This window comes from Phocoena phocoena, chromosome 4 (genome assembly GCF_963924675.1).
Source record: "Phocoena phocoena chromosome 4, mPhoPho1.1, whole genome shotgun sequence".
Taxonomy (NCBI): domain Eukaryota; kingdom Metazoa; phylum Chordata; class Mammalia; order Artiodactyla; family Phocoenidae; genus Phocoena; species Phocoena phocoena.
In genome coordinates, this window is record NC_089222.1 from 121195377 (window position 1) to 121214880 (window position 19504).

Genomic DNA, 19504 nt, shown 5'->3' on the forward strand with positions numbered 1-19504 from the left:
TAGCACATTTCAGGTGACCTTCTCACGTGATGTTTCCACTACTATCACTTTATAAATTACTTTTCTTAACTTTTATTATATTCAGTATTTAAAGAGTGTTTATGTTCTTCTCTAGGACAGAGAATCAACAGTCAATAGTTGTCAGATAATAAATTCGTATTTAGAATTCCATGTGATTGGCATAATCACCTGGTGTTTTTTGAGTGATAACCAAGATGAAATATTTATTAAAAATATTCTTAGGGGTTTCCCTGGTGGTGCAGTGGCTGAGAGTCTGCCTGCCGATGCAGGGGACACGGGTTCATGCCCCGGTCCGGGAAGATCCCACATGCTGCGGAGCGGCTAGGCCCGTGAGCCATGGCCGCTGAGCCTGTGCGTCCAGAGCCTGTGCTCCACAAGGGGAGAGGCCACAACAGTGAGAGGCCCGTGTACCGCAAAAAAAAAAAAAAAAAAAAAGTATTCTTAGGTTAAAATTAAGTGTATAAAAGTACAGCAAGACACCCTACAGAAGGTGTTCAGCAATCACAGCAGCTTACGAATATGTACGTTTTGAAAAACTTCAAGAAACCTTCCTCATATCTGCATAATCTTTCATTATTATATTCTTACATTTTTCTTATTTTCCAGGTTCTTTTCTGAACTGACTTACCTGTAAATTCAGTGTCCTATTCTGACACGGTAGGATTATAATCAGTATGCTTCTAGAGTTTTAGATGTTGTATTCTGAATGGGAGATGTAACAGAGGCATCTAGGAATAGCACATCATAGGAGAAAAAGCAGGTGGAATATATTAGTACATATCCATGCCACATATATTTCATATAAAATAGAAAGCACCGTAGATTGTTACATGCCAAAGCCATAGAGATTCACATATCTGTGGGGCATGATATAAAAATTATATGTTGTCCTGCTGGACAAAAGCAAGTTTTCAATGTGTTTCATAGAATTAATGCATTATGACTAAATACAAAGGATAGGTTGGTTGATCAGTTATTGTACAACTGAAGGAGTAAGTTGAATCTCTTAGAAAAATACATTTTACTGGGTACTGGTTAAGCAAGGACAGGAACAACATGATTCAAATGACACATTCTGCCTCCAAAAATATACCAAAACATATTCATAACTGTCTACATTTTTGAGACACCTGTTACTTAACTTTATGTGCTTGCTTATTTATTTTTACAACGTTATTGACTATATTTCCCATGCTGTACATATCAGTCTCATGACTCATTGACTTTGTAACTGGAAATTTGTACCTCTTAATCTCCCTCATCTATTTCACTCATTCCGCCACCTCCAAACCCTCTGGGAACCACCTGTTTGTTTTCTGTATCTATGTGTCCATTTCTGTTTTGTTCTGTTTGTTCCATTTGTTGTTTTTCTTTATTTTTTAGATTTCACATATAAGTGAAATCATACCGTATTTGTCTTTCTCTGTCTGGCTTATTTCACTCTAGGTCCATCCATGTTGTCTTAAATGGTAAGACATCATTCTTTTCTATGGCAAAGTAATATTCCATTGTATATATACATACCACCCCTCCTTATCCATTCAACTATTCATGACACATAGGTTGCTTCCATATCTTGGCTATCCTAAGTAATGCTGTAATGAACATAGGGACACATGTATGTTTTTGAATTCATGTTTTGTTTTCTTCAGGTAACTACCCAGAAGTGGAATTGCTGGATCATATGGTAGTGCTATTTTTAATGTTTTGAAGAACTTCCATACTGTTTAACATAGTAATACTGCATCAATTTACAACCCCGCCAACAGTGTACAAAGGTTCCTTTTTCTCCACATCCTCGCCCATACTATTTATTTCTTGTCTTTTTGATAATGGCCATTCTGACAAGTGTGAGATGATATCTCATTGTGGTTTTGATTTGGATTCATTTAAGCCTTATGTTTTGAACTCCAATGAAATAATCAAGCTCTTGATTGCTCTTTGAACCCTATACTAATGCAAACTAAAGTTCTGTTTGACAGTGCATTCTACTGGTTCGAACTTAATTTAACACTACTACTTTACCTATTTTTCTGACTCTGATAGCTTATCTTTGAAAAGCAGCTAGTAGTTTTCAAGCTGGACACAGGTCAGTACTGATGATGCATTTAAGTGGGGACTGTCAAATCATCTTTATTTCATATATATGTCAAATATATATATATATATAGCACATATGTTATATTCATATATAATGGAATAATGATATTCCCCTTAAAGTTTTTTTTCATATTGTTAACTCTCTTTTCAAATATGTTTTCCTTTGCAAATCACGTTTCACCTAGACTCCTTTTATAGTCTCTAATACCACTTAGACTCCTTTTGTAGCCATAAGGCAAAGTCCTCAGAATATCTTAGTAACTGGTAGCAATTACCATGATTTTTATTGAAGTCACTCTCCTTGCTATTTTTCAGCTTGTTACAAATAACAATCTTCTTTTTACCATGTTACTGTTCTATCTTAGTCTGTTCAGGCTGCCATAATACAATGTCACAGACTGCGTAGCTTATAAACAACAGAACTTTATTTCTCGAAGTTTTGGAGGTTGGAAGTCTGAGATCAGGTTGACAGCACAGTTGTGTTGGGGCTCTTCTCTGGGTTACAGACTTCTCATTGGGTCCTTACATAGTGGAAGGAGCAAGGGAACTTTCTGGAGCCTCCTTTTTAAGGGCATTAATTCCATTCATGAGGACTCCACCTTCATGACCTCACCACCTCTTAAAGGCCTCACGTCTTAATACCATCACCTTGGATATTAGATTTTCAACATATAAATTTTAGAGAAACACAAACATTCAGAATATAGCACCTTCTTGTTTCTCAATCTGTTCTAATCTGCAATATTTTTGTACCAGTTTACTGCTCAATAACATTCACATTTCCTTGCTTATAGGGACAATTTTATATACCTCAGAATGACATTCAAAGTCTCTTCACTTAATTGGTCTTCTATCCTAGCTAAACATTGCTATTTTTCAAATATGTTCACTCCTATTGACCTCAAATACATACTATTTAAGTTTACTATAAAACAATCCCAACAAATCGGTCTTTCTTTGAACATGTAAAATCCTGGTCATTTTACATTTAATTGGAAATTTTAAATTATATGTTATGATAACTTGTTATCTCAATTTTTATATATTTTCTTCCTCAACTACATTATAAGCTATTACACAGAAAGCATTATGACTTATACTTGTCTTGCATATTTTATGTACCTAGCACAATGCTTATGACAACTCTAGCCACTTGACACATCTGCCCAAGAGAATGAATGAATGTAATTCATTACCATGTAAACTGGCTAAGTAATTACTAATCTTCTTTATCATTGCTAAGGGCACACAGCTACAGTACATTTCCCAACCATCCTTGTAGTGAGATGTGGCCATGTAGCTGAACTGGAATCAATGGAGAGAGAGTGGAAGTACCATATGTCATTTCATACTAAGGTCCATCAAAACCTTCCAGGAATGACCTTCCAAGTTTTTTCTTCCAAGTAAGCTTGATATCAATGATGATGGAGAAATTTTGGAAGACACACATTGAAGATGGAAAAAATACAGAAGCAGCTTGTACTCCCCGCCCCCAGAAATAATGCAAAAGAAAGAAAGAAAAACACACATGCACAAAATTAGAGAAAACCCAATAGTTAATAAGGAACTAGCATTTTGGACTTATGAGGAAAAAAAGAAAAACTTTTATCATGTTTGAAGATTCTCTCTCTCCCTCCTTGAATAACACAGGGATGAAGAACAACAACTCTCAGGCAGCTGAAAATTTGTGTATAACTTTATAGTCAGCCTTCCTTATCCACTGTTCCACATCCTCAGATTCATCCAACTGCAGATCATGTAGTAGCTGTAGTACACATTTACAGAAAAAAATTGCATATAAGTGGACCCACACAGTTAAAACCCTTGTTATTCAGGGGTCAACCACATTTAATTTGTTTGTTGTAACAGGTAACATTATCTTAACTAATACATTACATTGCTAATTAGGTATAAGCTGTGGCTACCAGTATTTATAAATAATCTAAATTTTACCATTGAATGAAGACTTTTAGCAAAAAGGAGATTCTTCCAAGTCTGAATACATAGATTTTACCTGACTCTTGTCTTTTCTCTATTCACCAAGATTTATAATCAATATTCTGTATATGTACAACTTGTATCTAAAACTATTTCTTTTATAAATAATAAAAATAATGGTATCATTTTAATGTACAAATTCCTTTCTAAATAGTAAAATCACGTATCATAATGCAAACTTTAGAAATTTAATGATTTTTGCCCATTTTAAAGAATGTGTTGAGCCATTTTCTCCAAAATATGGTGAATGCCTTCTAATTTTTCCTATTTAAAATCTACTATCCTCTTAAAATCCAACTAAAATGCAAACACTTCTGAAATAGCTTTATTCTTTATATCTAAAGAAATCTTATTTTGCCCTGTGCTCCCAATGTCTTTTTGGGCTTCCAGAGCAGCCTTTAATTCACACTGCTTAATGCGACACATCTTTGTGCACAGGAGTTCTAACTAGAAAATAGCAATCATGGAAGCCTCGCCATTATATTCTGATGCACATGACATATATCTTATTAATAACTGTTGTATTGATGTTATGAATTGACTCTTTTAAATTCCTTAACCAAAGGTTAGGTTTCCTTTTTTGCTTGTTTTTATTTTTTCTGTTTGTTTTGTTTTGTTATTTGCTACACCACTTGCTGAAGAAAGAGTAATACTTTCCAAATGAATTTACCCTTGTGATTTCACTTAACCAGAACTAAAAGAGTATGAATTGACTTTTTTTATAGGTGAAATGTTTCTCAGCCTTTCTTGAGACCTCAGTCTAATAAGTTTTGGTAATGTATGTGGTTATATATACATATTTTTTTAAAGATATTATTCTTGTAATCTAACTCGTGGTCGCAAATTCTATGAGCTGCAATTAGTCTTCATAGACTGTCAACACCATAGAAAACATCCCATTCCTTATCATTTTTATAGTAGGAAAAACATCTAGCCTCATTATGTAAGTCAAAGTATTATCTTACCTTTGGAAGGCATGCACGACTAATGAAGGATACTTTAAAGTTACTACATATTTTGTTAAAAAGAAATGAAGGGGCTTCCCTGGTGGTGCAGTGGTTGAGAGTCCGCCTGCCAATGCAGGGGATACGGGTTCGTGCCGGTCCGGGAGGATCCCACATGCCGCGGAGCAGCTGGGCCTGTAAGCCATGGCCGCTGAGCCTGTGTGTCCGGAGCCTGTGCTCTGCAACAGAAGAGGTCACAACAGTGAGAAGCCCATGTACCAAAAAAAAAAAAAAAAAAAAAAAAAAAAGAAATGAATATTTATTTTATTTTAAAAGCCACTCATATTTAGGACAGTTAGAAACCAGTGGCCTCTTCTACAAAAGCTATGATTGTTTTATTATTCTTTTCACTAAAGAATAAAACACATATAGACAGGTTAAAAAATAAAAAAATGTGGGCTTCCCTGGTGGCACAGTGGTTGAGAGTCCGCCTGTCGATGCAGGGGACACAGGTTTGTGTCCCGGTTCAGGAATATTCCACATGCCGCGGAACAGCGAGGCCCGTGAGCCATGGCTGCTGAGCCTGCGCGTCTGGAGCCTGTGCTCCACAACGGGAGAGGCCACAACAGTGAGAGGCTCGCATACCACAAAAAAAAAAATGTACTTCCTTATAAATTTTCAAAATGTGAACACGGTCTTGTAATCACTATTTGGGTCACAAAGTTTCTTACCAATACCTTAACACCCATACAGCTGCTCCCCACCTTCCTCCTAAACGTAGCCACTCTCCTGAATTTTATCCCCACAGATTAGTATTGCTTCCTTTGAACTTTATATATATGGAATAAAATAATAAGCCTTATTCAGCTCTGATTTGTTTAGTGTGATGTTTTCTTTGTGTGATTTGCCTATATTTTTCATGCAGTGGTTCATTGCTATTACTACATTACCTTTTGATAAACATTTAATTTGCTTCCAGTTTGCAGCCATTATGAATAAAATGTACTGAACATGTTTTACATGTGTTTTTATAATTATATGCAAATTTTTGTATTGAGTACAATTTTAGGTCTTACAGTATGTTCAGCTTTGTTACATACTACCATAATAGTTTGTAACAAATTTTTTTTTTACAGGCAGTGTTTGAAAGTTAATATTTTGTTCCAAATCATTGCTAACACACTATATATCTGTATTATTATCTATTTAGCTATCTACTTTCCTATCTATATGTGCTTATCTAGATAAGCCATTATAACATGGCTAGTATTTAATTAATTAATTAATTAGTTAACTTGGATGACAATAGTTTTTATTTTATTTAATTATATTTTTTATTGGAGTAAAATTGTTTTGTAAGTTTCTGCTGTACAATGAAGTGAATCAGCTATATGTATACCTATATCCCCTCCCTCTTGGACCTCCCTCCCAACCCCCAATCTTACCCATCTAGGTCAACACAGAGCACCAAACTGAGCTCCCTGTGCTATACAGAAGGTTCCCACTAGCTACCTATTTTACACATGGTAGTGTATTTATGTCAAATCTAATCTCCCAATTCATCCCACCCTGCCCTTCCCCCACTGTGTCCACAGGTACGCTCTCTAGGTCTACATCTCTATTCCTACCTTACAAATAGGTTCATCTGTACCATTTTTCTAGATTTCACATATATGCATTAATATACGATATTTGAAAATTTGGTTCTTTGAGAAGATAAACAAAATTGATAAACTTTTAGCCAGACTCATCAAGAAAAAAAGGAGAGGATGCAAATCAATAAAATTAGAAATGAAAAAGGAGAAATCACAACTGACACTGCAGAAATACGAAGGATTATAAGAGACTACTCCAAACAACTATGTGCCAATAAGATGGACACCCACGAAGAAATGGACAAATTTTTAGAAATGTACAATTTTCCAAGATTGAATCAGGAAGAATTAGAAAATATAAACAGACCTATCTCAAGTAATGAAATTGAAACTGTAATTAAAGATCTTCCAACAAACAAAAGTCCAGGACCAGATGGCTTCACAGGCGAATTCTATTAATCATTTAGAGAAGAGTTAACACCAATTCTTCTCAAACTCTTCCAAAAAATTGCAGAGGGAGAAACACTCTCAAACTCGTTCTATGAGGCCGCCATCACCCTGATACCAAAAGCAAAGATAGCAAAAAGAAGAAAATTACAGACCAATATCACTGATGAACATAGAGGCAAAAATTCTCAACAAAAACTACCAAACAGAATCCAACAACACATTAAAAGGATCATATACCATGATCAAATGGGATTTATCCCAGGAATTCAAGGATTCTTCAATATACACAACTCAATCAATGTGATACACCATATTAACAAACTGAAGGATAAAAACCATATGATAATCTCAACAGATGCAGAAAAAGCTTATGACAAAATTTAACACCTATTTATGATAAAAACTCGCCAGACATAGGCGTAGAAGGAACCTACCTCAACATAATAAAGAACATGGCTTTTAAATTTAGCTCTTCTCTTGTGAGTGTTATGGTATCCAGTTGTGTTTTTAATCCACATGCCCTCGATCACTAATGAGGTTGCCTACTTCTTCACATGTTCACACAATGACCTTACTTAGGCAATGCATGCATAGCCATACTGCAGAGTCTTTTCACTAGGATACTATTCTTCTCCTGGCAGAATTCACTTTACTATTTCCTTTATTGTGAGCCTGCTGCTGAGCACTTATTTCTCGTAAAATACAACTGTATTTCATCTTTATTTTGAAAGTTTATTTTCACTAGATATGTAACTCTAAGGTATTTTTTTTTTAGCATTTGAAGATATTTTCAATACTTATGTGACTTTTATTTCTTTTACTTTTCCTCCCTCCCTTCCTCCCTCCCTTCTTTCCTTCCTTCTTTCCTTCCTTCTTTCCTTCTTTCCTTCTTTCCTTCCTTCCTTCCTTCCTTCCTTCCTTCCTTCCTTCCTTCCTTTCTTTCCTCCTTTTCTTTCTGAGGTCTTAGCTGTCAATCTAACTGTGGCTGATATTTCTCATTTTTAGGTAATGTGCATTTTTGCTCTGCATGCTTTTAGTGTGTTCTCTCTGTCTTTGCTTTTCAGCAATAATATATATATATATGTTATGTCCAGTACAAGTTTTATTCATATTTATTTGCTTTGAAATTTAAGTGCTTGTTAAAACTGTCGCTTGATGTCTTTTATCAATTTTGAGACAGTTTTTGTCATTTTTCTCTTCTACATTGCTTTTTCCCCATTCTCTTTTTTCTCTCTTTTTGAGAGTTCAATCACTAATATGTTAGACCACTTCACCATTTTCCATGTATTTTATATGCTTTTTCTTTAATTTTATCCTTTCTCTAGAGATTTTTATTCATTCATTCTATTTTATTCATTCCATTTTCAACTTTATAATTCTTTTAAACTTTGTAGAGTCTGTTAAAATTATCCATGAATTTTTAAAGTTTACTTATTTTATTTTTCAGTAGAGAACTTTCATTTGACTTTTTTTTAAAGTTTCCATTTCTCTGTCAAAATTCACCAGGTTTATGTTATTTTCTTGCACATACTTAAGAGTTATTTTAATGTCTACAAAAATGGCTTCAATATATGGATGTCCTATAGAATAGTTTATGTTCCAGGTTTCCTTTTTTGTTGATTTTGGCCAATTCTTATGCTTACTTCATTATTTTTAAATTGAATAACAGATATTTTTATAAAAAACTATAGATATATTTTAATGCTTAATATAATATTTTCCTCCACAAAGGATTGTTTTGGCTAGTCTGCCAGTTAGATTGAGGTTATATTATCAAATATTTATCTGGACTTTACTTCTTGTGTTTATTAATCTATACTTTGTTCAAGTTACTCCTAAGGTTTATGCACAATTGAAAGTCTGTGTTACTTAACAGGTTCTTCATCCTTGGTAGATCCTCAGCTGCACTTTTCATCCATCCAGCCCTATAAGTTTTCTAATATTTCTGTTCATCCTATCATCCATAGCTTTGGGCCTGGCAAATAACCTAAAGTAGAGAACTAAGAAGAATATTGGTCCCATATCCATGGGATTCTCTTCTCTCTGATAGCTTGTCTTTTCTCCCCCTCAAGTCCTTGTAGCCTTAGCAAATTTCCAATGCTTTTAAACAGATTTTTAACATATATAGTTTTCTTTTCTTTTTTGTCCAGCTTTTGTAGTTCCCACAGTGTGGTTTTTGAAACAGAAGATCTACAACTTCTCTACATAATTCTTTGTACACTCTTGTTATAAATATGAAATCACTTGAAGCAAAATGCAAAATATCACAGTTCTTACAAATAAAAATACCAAATGGAAAGAGCAGTAATGTATTGTATTACGTTGATTATGATGAAGATGTGTTTGATTTATACTACCCATTAACAATTTAAACTTAGACATTCAAAACAATTACTGGAATTATGTACAACATTAGGTAAGACTTTATTTAATATATCTATCTATTTCTTGGTCACTGATCTTTGTACAATAACTTATTATTGATTTTTATTACTACTCACATAAATTTTATTTTATAAATGTGTTAAATATTGATTTTACATAGTTTTCAAAGAGCATTCAGTAAGCAATCTGCTGATACAAAATAATATTAAATACTTTTATACTTACGTTTTAACTTTAATTATGTGTTTTTGAGCATTAAAATCCCATATATAAATAATTTAAAAACTTTCTTTTTCTATTTAATTTGTCTACTTTGCCAAAACAGTTACTGGATAATTATACAGTTGTCTCCTCCATGTCTTTTGATACTTTTAAACTACAGTCCCGAAAGATATTCCTTTTCACCTCAAGAAATATCCAAAGTATGAAAGGAGGCCTGTTTGTTTTTTTTAATTTTCAGATTTCTGTTCCCTAGTCCTCTTTTATATATTTCCTTTAGTGTAGCATGTAAATCATTATACATCTAAAACACTGTTTTGGAAACAACATCTATTTAACACCATATATGAAATCTCTGGTCATAAGTTATTGGTGCAAAAAATAAAGAAAAAAATCTCAACAGGCATTACTTGATTATAATCTTTATGCCAGGCATTGTACTAAGAGTTTGAAATTACACTGGTGAAAAATATATGACTCTTGTACTCAAGGAAGTCACTGTCTAGCAGATGTAAACACATGTAAATAAATGTAATATAGTGCTATAAAGTGCCATAAAAGAAGACTTTAGAAGGCATTTCACAATAAAGAAAGTATCATATATCATATGGAGTGTTTACACCAAATCGTGAATTTTGTTTCTGCTAATTAGAAAAAACTCCTAGCATTTATAGAAAGACGTGAAGCTAGAGGGGTGAGTCAAATGAGATCAGACACAAGGCAATATTTTCTTCTATATTTATACCTTATCTCTAATTAGTGGCTTTGAATATCATTTATATGTTTATAACCACCAAACATACCTTAAACCTTGATTTCTATTGATCTCTAGTGTGTCAATATTTCATGAGAGACTTGTTATGGTGGGACATTGGAAGAGTCCATAAGAACACAATAATTCTGCTACTATATCTGGGTGGATTTGGGGGCTTATTGACAATATTAACACTATTACTACTCATAATAATAGTAATAACTATTGAATTTCAATTTTGATTCATTTAAAATATGGTCTTATTTCAAACAATGCTGTGATACAGGCATCATTTTCCTGGTGTCATAGAAAAAGGTTTGAAAGCATAGAGAAATCCTTAAATAGCTGAGTCAGAATTCAAACTCAGTCTGTCCCTCTGAAGTGGGAGTGTATGTTATGAAATATGGAAAAAAGATAATGGGTTGACTTTTGAACATTTTAATTTTGAGAAGGGTTTGGGACACCCATGTGTCATGAAGAAGCTATTGAATATCTTTGAATGAAGCTCTTGAAATGATCCTACATAGATATTTATTCTTAGATATCATATAAGGGGCAGGTAGAAGATTGAGTGTTTGAGACTGCTGAGATATTTGTGTAAGGAAAAATGAAGAAGGCAAGTATAAAGTCTTGAATAACACAACACTTCATAAACAGTTGAAGGAAAATGAGCAGAGAAAAGAGAATGAAAGAGTTTAAAACTTAGAAGAAAAACTAGAATCTTCTGACATAGAAATCAAAGGAGAGTCCTTCAAGTAATTGAAGATAGTGAGTGCCGCAGAAACATTAAGATGAAAAGTCAGCTCTAAAGTTCAATTTTACTTGGATTCTGCCTCCTCGACTCACCTAAGCCAAAAAGAACCTTTTACTTAAAGCCAAAGAAATTCCAGGATTTTTATTCAGTCCTATATCTCTTCAATTAGGACAAAAATATTCTACAAAATTGTCATAAATTGTCAATTATGTTTTGTTTGAATATTACCATCCAGAATTGAATTGGTGAAGTTACAATTAATGCAAGAAACAAAGTGTATCTTTAGGTATAATTTTATCTATTTAGGAGAATTTCTAAAAGTGTTTGGAAATAGACTAACATTACTTTTCTCAGTCAAGACTTACTAAAGCTACAAAAATAATGAAAGAATCAATATAAACACATAGAGATGTATTTTGGTTGAATCAGAGGTAGTAACATTTTAACCCTTACCTACCAATTCTGAACCCATATTCCTCTACCTTCTTAAAGATTCTCTGCTTGTGGCAGCCATAGTTCTCATTAATTATCAAGGGATATTTGACATCATGTAAATACTTATTCTGTCGTCCTCTTTTGAAGGGAATCCAGGAACTTCATGGCCAGGAAGGCATATTAAAGTTCAGATTTTCACAAATGCGTCTGATAGACTGGAGAAGTTCTAATAGAATCAAGTCTGCAGGAAAGAAAACAGGAATATGGGTATTTTGTTCAGAGAGAGGCAGGAGGCTGATGTGATGATCCACAGAGACCAAGGGGCCAGTGGGTCCAAGTGAAGTGTGAGTCCATGTGAAAATTGTTTTGTTTCCATGTCATTACTCCATCAAAATCGAGATTGATTAAGGTCTGAGAGAATCCATACTTCCACTTAGAGCAGAAAAAATTTTTCCATGCATTTTCTAATGTTTTCAAGCCACATAGGTACCCAGGCTCTTTTCCCCTAGAGAGAATTGGTTACAGGAGGACAGTTTCACAATGCACTGAACTCTGTTGATTAATGAAAACATATATTTTCATTACTAGAGACTACACTAATCTACTAGAAAACAATATGGTTTAATGAATTACCTACTTTTTTGAAAGCAATGAACAAATGGCTTCATTTATAGAAGTCAATAGCAGACAGAAAATATGTTATATATGAAAAATAAAATATCTTATCCATTCTTTAGTGCTTAATCCAATTTTAGTTAGGGTATGTAGAATTTTGCTCACAAATATTTCTAGAGCTCCTAAATCCCGGGTCAATTAGCTAAACCATCCTTTACCCCCAATCAAATATAGGTAATCAAATGTCTTGTTTTCCTGAATTAAGTGGACAGCAATTTTTCTTTTTCTGTTTTTCATTGTTAATTACTGACTTCCTTCTATTATGAGTTTCTTTGCTTCAGTGGCTATTTATAATTTCCACTGTTCTCTTTTTGTTTTCAACACATTTCTTTTTAAATTCTTTCATCTTCTGGCATTTGGCTCAAAAACAAAAAAAGTAAAAGAAAGAAAATCTGTTTTATTGTCTACAGTTTGGATAGCCAATTTTTTACTGCCTATATACTGAAAAGAATCTTCCCATTTACCTATAGCCCAATGAAGACTTCTACATTATGGTAAAATATTACATACTACCAATAGCTCAATTATATATACTTTTATAGTTCATTACCCAAACCATCTCTCTTCCTGAGAAATCCAGAAGTTTAGCTATGCCCCACTGATTCACAGTAGATACACCAATCTGGATGGAGTTTAAAAAATAAGAAAATTACAGAATTAAAAACAACTGCATTCATTTACATACATACTATACTGATGTTCTTTCTATTACTTTATTACACCAAGGGTTCTTTTTAGCCCGTTGAATACTGTTGTATTAGTTTAAAGAAGATTCTAAAACCATGTTCAGAATCTGATCTCTGTGTCAAACAATAGACCTTCTTCTCAGCCAGTCTTATTCAAGTCTGCAGTGTGTTCAGTGGACAAAAAATGTAAAAGCACAGGAGAGTTTCTTACACTCAGAGTCAACATTATTTTGAACTGTGTGCCCTTGTTTCTGAGAGGTGTATGTGGATGTATCAGAACATAGGGGTTATCACTAGAGGATACTATCACATTATCTCAACCATTAAGTTTTCTCTGGTCTTTGATGCATGTAAGGACAAGTATTATTCTGAATGTTAGTATGATTATTACGACAAGAATTTTACACAATTACAATCTGAAAAAGTTATTCACCATTCCTCACCTTCTTTAATATTTTAGACAGCTGTGTCTGTCATGACCCCATTTAAAAGACATTAAGTACATTTCAAAAAATTTAGGTCACACATAACCCATGATGTTTGATTTATGATCTACAAATGGACACCTGGGGCATAATTATACACCTATAAAGTTGTTGTAGGAACCATTAATTATCTTCTACATAATGGCAGGTTCTAATTCATTTGCTAAAAAGTTTATTACTGATTATCACACAGAACTTGCCACTGAAGTCATCTTTGTTATAATCCCAGCAGCACAGATGAACACATTTTAATGCAGGTATCAGACATAAAGTAGGAAGCATGCTGAAAATCTATTAACAAAAACTATTTCAAGAAAAACAATTTTGTAAAAATTCCATTTATCTTTTTTTTTTAAGGTCAAATATTTTATTTATTTATTTATTTTTGGATGCTTTGGGTCTTCATTGCTGCATGCAGACTTTCTCTAGTTGCAGCGAGCAGGGGCTACTCTTCGTTGCAGTGCACAGGCTTTCATTGTGGTTGCTTCTCTTGCTGTGGAGCATGAGTTCTAGGCACGTGGACTTCAGTAGTTGTGGCACATGGGCTCAGTAGTTGTGGCTTGCGGGCTCTAGAGCACAGGCTAAGTAGTTGTGGTGCATGGGCTTAGTTGCTCCGTGGCATGTGGGATCTTCCCAGACCAGGGCTTGAACCCGTGTCCCCTTCATTGGCAGGCAGATTCTTAACCACCATGCCACCAGAGAAGTGCCCCATTTATCTTTGATATAACTTTCTAATAGATTCTTGTTTTTCATCAAAAATAATACTGAGCAAACACCCCAAATAATTTCAAAATTCTTTTTCAAATCAAGCAAGACATGTAGAATTCTGAAAACCATGTCTAAATTAGGTTAAAATCTTCAGTTTAATGAATCAGTCATGATATTAAAATTGATTCAATGTTTACTGACAAACTTACAGTAAAAAATGGGCTTTTTCTCCATTTTATTTAAGAAAATTAAACAATTCAGCCAAAGAACTCATTACAAAAGAGAATGGCATTCAAATTCCTACTCCTCACTCTGTGAATCTAAATAGTAGATTATGTTGTCCATTTTACCGTTTTATAAATTTATACTTTTCCAATACTTAAATTGGTAATTGTCAAAAATGGCATTTCAATATCTAATTATAGGGCAGATGTTGCAGATGTATGATATTGTTGCAGGTATTGCAGATGTTGTATATTTTTCTTTCTTCTCATCTGCAACTCTTGAATGTTTACATATTGTTTAAATTGCTACTCGTTGTTTCCAAAGTTGTTTTTTGACGGATTATAAATAATTTTTAGTGGGTATTATTACATTGTGATGTCTTTATTTACACATTTAAAAAAATAAGCTTATAGAATAGAGTATCATGGGAATAAAATATGAGGATCCAAAAAGAAGCCAACAAAAAACTAAAAATACAACAAAAACTGGCTTCTCATGAAGGAAGTGAGTACTTTATGCAATCTGGGGTCTATATAATCAAGAAAGCTAACCAGTGAGTTATAAAGAGATTGGAAGAACAACCCAAAATAGGAATTCTTTTAGGACTGTCAGTGCTAAATGAACTCTATCAGGATCACAATAAGATACAGAGTATTCAGGAGTAGGCTAATTACCTTTCTCGTATGAGATGGCTCAGGTCTCATTAGAAACAATTAGGAATAAATATGTTCATTTATAAGGTCCTTGTTCTACTCACATATATTCAATGTATTTACATGCATAATATCTGAAGTTTTAGGAAAACTACTACACTTAAGGAAAAACTCAAATATATGTATATGCATGTATTTGTAGATATCTATCTATCTATCATCTATCTATCTATCTATCTATCATGTTTTTCTTTTATGGGAAACTGAAGCAAAATATCATTGTAAAGTGTTTTAAATTCATAAACTCTTTAATCTTTAGTGAGGAAGTATCTTCAGGGAGATAATTCATCTGCTTTTCTTCCACCTTCCGTTTTGTAAAGTTTACCTTAGCAAGGCTTGTTAATCCTAGGAAACATTTTCATTATCTGAAGGCTTAAGCTTAAAAGCACAATTGAGAATCATTCATAATAGTCACATAATTTTCCACTGACTGATTGCTGCCTGCTCTCAAAGAACAATCATTTGTAATCTTATGATAGGATGGTAAGTAAGCATCATCTTACAGCAGTTTCTTTCCTATTAACCTTTCTGCTAATGCCACAATCTGTTTACAACAAAAACAAATCAGTCAACACTTTTGTAATTTTCATTAGTGGTACAGCTTTTCCCTCTGATTCAAAAACAAAATGCTTAGTTGATGTGTTCATTAAATTCTGACTTTTCTTTTTTTTGTCTCCAGGCAGTATTAGAAAAAACAACATGTGTGATTCTTTTTAAAGAGGATTGGAGTCTAAGAGAAATCAAAACCAGAGTTCTGTCATCCCTAATATGCCCTTGAGAGCTGACTGGATTCGTTAGCTGAGTCCATTTTAGCATGTTTCAGATTTTGCCTGTGTGTGTGTGTGGCTGCCATGAAAGCCAGAGGGATACTTTGTGAATACTTTATACTTAAGAAAAAAAAGAGGGGTGAGATGCAGAAACTCCAGCCACTAATAGATCTCAACTCATCTTATTTAGATAACAATTGAGTAAATGTGGACACATATTGATTACCTTTCTAGAAATGATTTCTTTCTTATTTTCTTTCTGGCTCCTTATCCTTGGCACAAGAAGTTGTTACATTAATATTGTTTTACCACAAAGATATGAAGGTTTATTGCCTGGAAATTATGTATGCAGTTTCAATTAATTTTATAAAACATCTGTGTACATGTGATATACAAAGAATTTATAGTTAGTCTTAATCCACCCAATGTAAACCACATAAAATTATTCTTTTTCGGACTTCCCTGGTGGCGGAGTGGTTGAGAGTCGGCCTGCCGACGCAGGGGACACGGGTTCGTGCCCCGGTTTGGGAAGATCCTGCGTGCTGCGGAGCGGCTGGGCCCGTGAGCCATGGCCACTGAGCCTCCGCGTCCGGATCCTGTGCTCCGCAATGGGAGAGGCCACAACAGTGAGAGGCCCGCGTACCGGAAAAAAAAAAAAAATTATTCTTTTTCCCCACTGCATAACCTACTATTAATTTTATTAATAAGCCTAATTGTCAGATCACACAAAGACCTTGGATAATGACAAAGGACATATCTTCTGTGAGTTGGGCATTTAAAAATATTTTTGAAAGGTCAAACAAATTTAAAGCACTAGGTTATTTCTCTTCAGTCATTTTGTTCTACAAATATTTCTACCACTGTTTGTCTGAGTGGAATGTACACTCTCTAATAAAAAGAAAATAAAACAGTGACTGTCACTGACAGAGGTCAATACTGAAAAGACTTCTACAAGTTCTATTAATAAAGTTAACAATTTGAGTAAATGCTGACATGCATTACTTTATCAACCGCTCTTAAAACACCTACTACTTCTGTATGACAATTTTCATTGCTGCGATAATTTGAATTGCCACCATCAAATAACATTTCTGAGAGTCTGGCACTACATAGTGTCAGGTTTAATGTTGTATCTCAAACAGGATGACAAGGTTCCTGCCTTCTACACACATCATGGCTGGTTAAGAAATATCTGGTGAAAACAAACACAATGATATCTTATTATTTCAAGGTTGTCAGCAAATTTTCTCATACTGATTAAAAATGTTGGGTAAACTGGAATACATAAAACAGATAAATTATGCATGACAACCCACTTTGTCAAGGGCTTATCATAAAATTCTGTTAAAAGGTACTGTTTATTATAGCATCCTAAGTGTAAGTGAATTTATAAAAGTACAGTGGAAACACACATTTTTAGTAATAGATTTACCACCTAAAGTTTCAAACAACATGCATATACATACAAAATTATATCCATATGACATTTCACGTTTTTGAAGCTCTGGATGGACCTAATCATGGAAGGATGTAGAAAGAAGAGCACCAGTTTGCTTCAATCTTTATATTATTTAGAGATACTTTGTTGAGAGTTTATTTTCTACCCAAACTTTTCTTTTAATCAACTTTTAACTTCCATCTCTTACTTTCTTTTTAAACCATATGGTATAATCATATGATGTAAAAGGGAAAAAACGTCCTCTTAAAATGGTTCACTTTCGTTTCCAACCCCAGCCAACTGGGTTACATTTTCAGTGCTTAAATGTGATGAATAGGAAATTGAGTCATTTAAACCGATGCATCACGCAGGAAATATATAGAAAAGGAATCTGGAACCTAAGAGACTTTTTTTGAGTGTGATAATAAGCTCAGGATTTCATCAGACTTTTACAGCAGCTAATAGAGTGAAGGACGGCATAGCTTCACAAGGAGAGAGATAATGCTCCATTCCCTCAGTAGTTATATAATACCAATCACAGGAGCACTTAGTCTTTAACAAAAGACCAGATGAGTTCTTTCTGGGAATTACTTAAAATATAGGCCAGGACAATAAAGAGACTTAATGTTAGCGTGTATTGTTCACAGGAAAGGACAGAGGGCAGTGGGAGTTGGGCAAAGCAATAGGTATATCTCAGACAGCCTTGCTACCAAGTTTCCTTGATATCACATTTGTACTTACAATTAGCACAGCCTCAGTTCCCACTCAGTCAATTCCTATTAAAGACTTCTGAGGCCAAAGAGAAGTGGAAGGATTAATTCTGGTAGTCATTTGCCAAATTCACATTAGAGAGAGTAATTCACCACATTTGGAAAATTAGCTAAGACTCTTTACAAAGAAGATCTAAGACTTCTAATTTTATAAATGATTTCACTTTGACACATTTATATGATTCAGTTAAACCCTTTAACTTATAGGGGAATGGTCACTGAATCCCTATCAAAATCTTGGCAGATAGAGCTTAATTGATTTAATGTCTTATGCAGTTCGCACTAGAAGTAGAGAAGAAAAGTTTACAAATGTTGATGAACAAAGTAGAATGATTTCAAGAAAAACATGAACAATTAGTCTCCTCTGTATTAGTCAGAGTTATCCAGAAAAACAGAATAAATAGGAGAGAGAGGGGGAGAGAGAGAGAGAGAGTGAGAGAGAGAGAGAGAGAGAGAGAGAAAGAGAGCAATTTATCATAAAGAATTCACTCATGTGATTATGGAGGCCTGTAAGTCCCAAGATCTGCAGTCTGCAAGCCTGAAGACCAGGAGAGTCGATAGTGTATTTATACTCCAAAGGCTGGTAGGCTCAAGATTCAGGAAGAGCTGAAGTTTCAGTTAGAGTCCAAAGGGAGGAAAAGAGCAGTGTCCCACTCCTGGGCATAAATACAGAGAAAACCATATATATAATAAGAAAACCATAATATAAAAGAATACATGCACCCAGATATTCATTGCAGCACTATTTACAATAGCCAAGACATAGAAGCAATCTAAATGCCCATCGACAGATGAATGGATAAAGAAGATGTGGTACATATATACAATGGAATATTACTCAGCCATAAAAAAGAATGAAATAATGCCATTTGCAGCAACATGGATGGACCTAGAGATTGTCATACTAAGTGAAGTAAGTCAGACAGAGAAAGACATATCAAATGATACCACTCATATGTGGAATCTAATTTTTAAAAAGATGCAAATGAACTTATTTACAAAACAGAAACAGACTTACAGATATTGAAAACAAACTTATGGTTACCAAGGGGGAAACACGATGGGGGAGGGATAAATCAGGAGCTTGGGATGAAAACACACACTACTATATGTAAGATAGATAACCGACAAGGACCTACTATATAGCACAGGGAACTCTACTCAGTATCCTGTGATAACCTATATGAGAAAAGAATCTAAAAACAAACAAATACATTATATGTATAACTGAATCACTCTGACGCATATCTGAAACTAACACAACACTGTGAATCAACTATACTCCAATAAAATTAAAATATTATAAAAAATAAATAAAGTAAAAAAAAAAAAAAAACTATGTCCCAGCTTGAGGGCAGAAGTGCAGGAAGAAATTCCTTTAC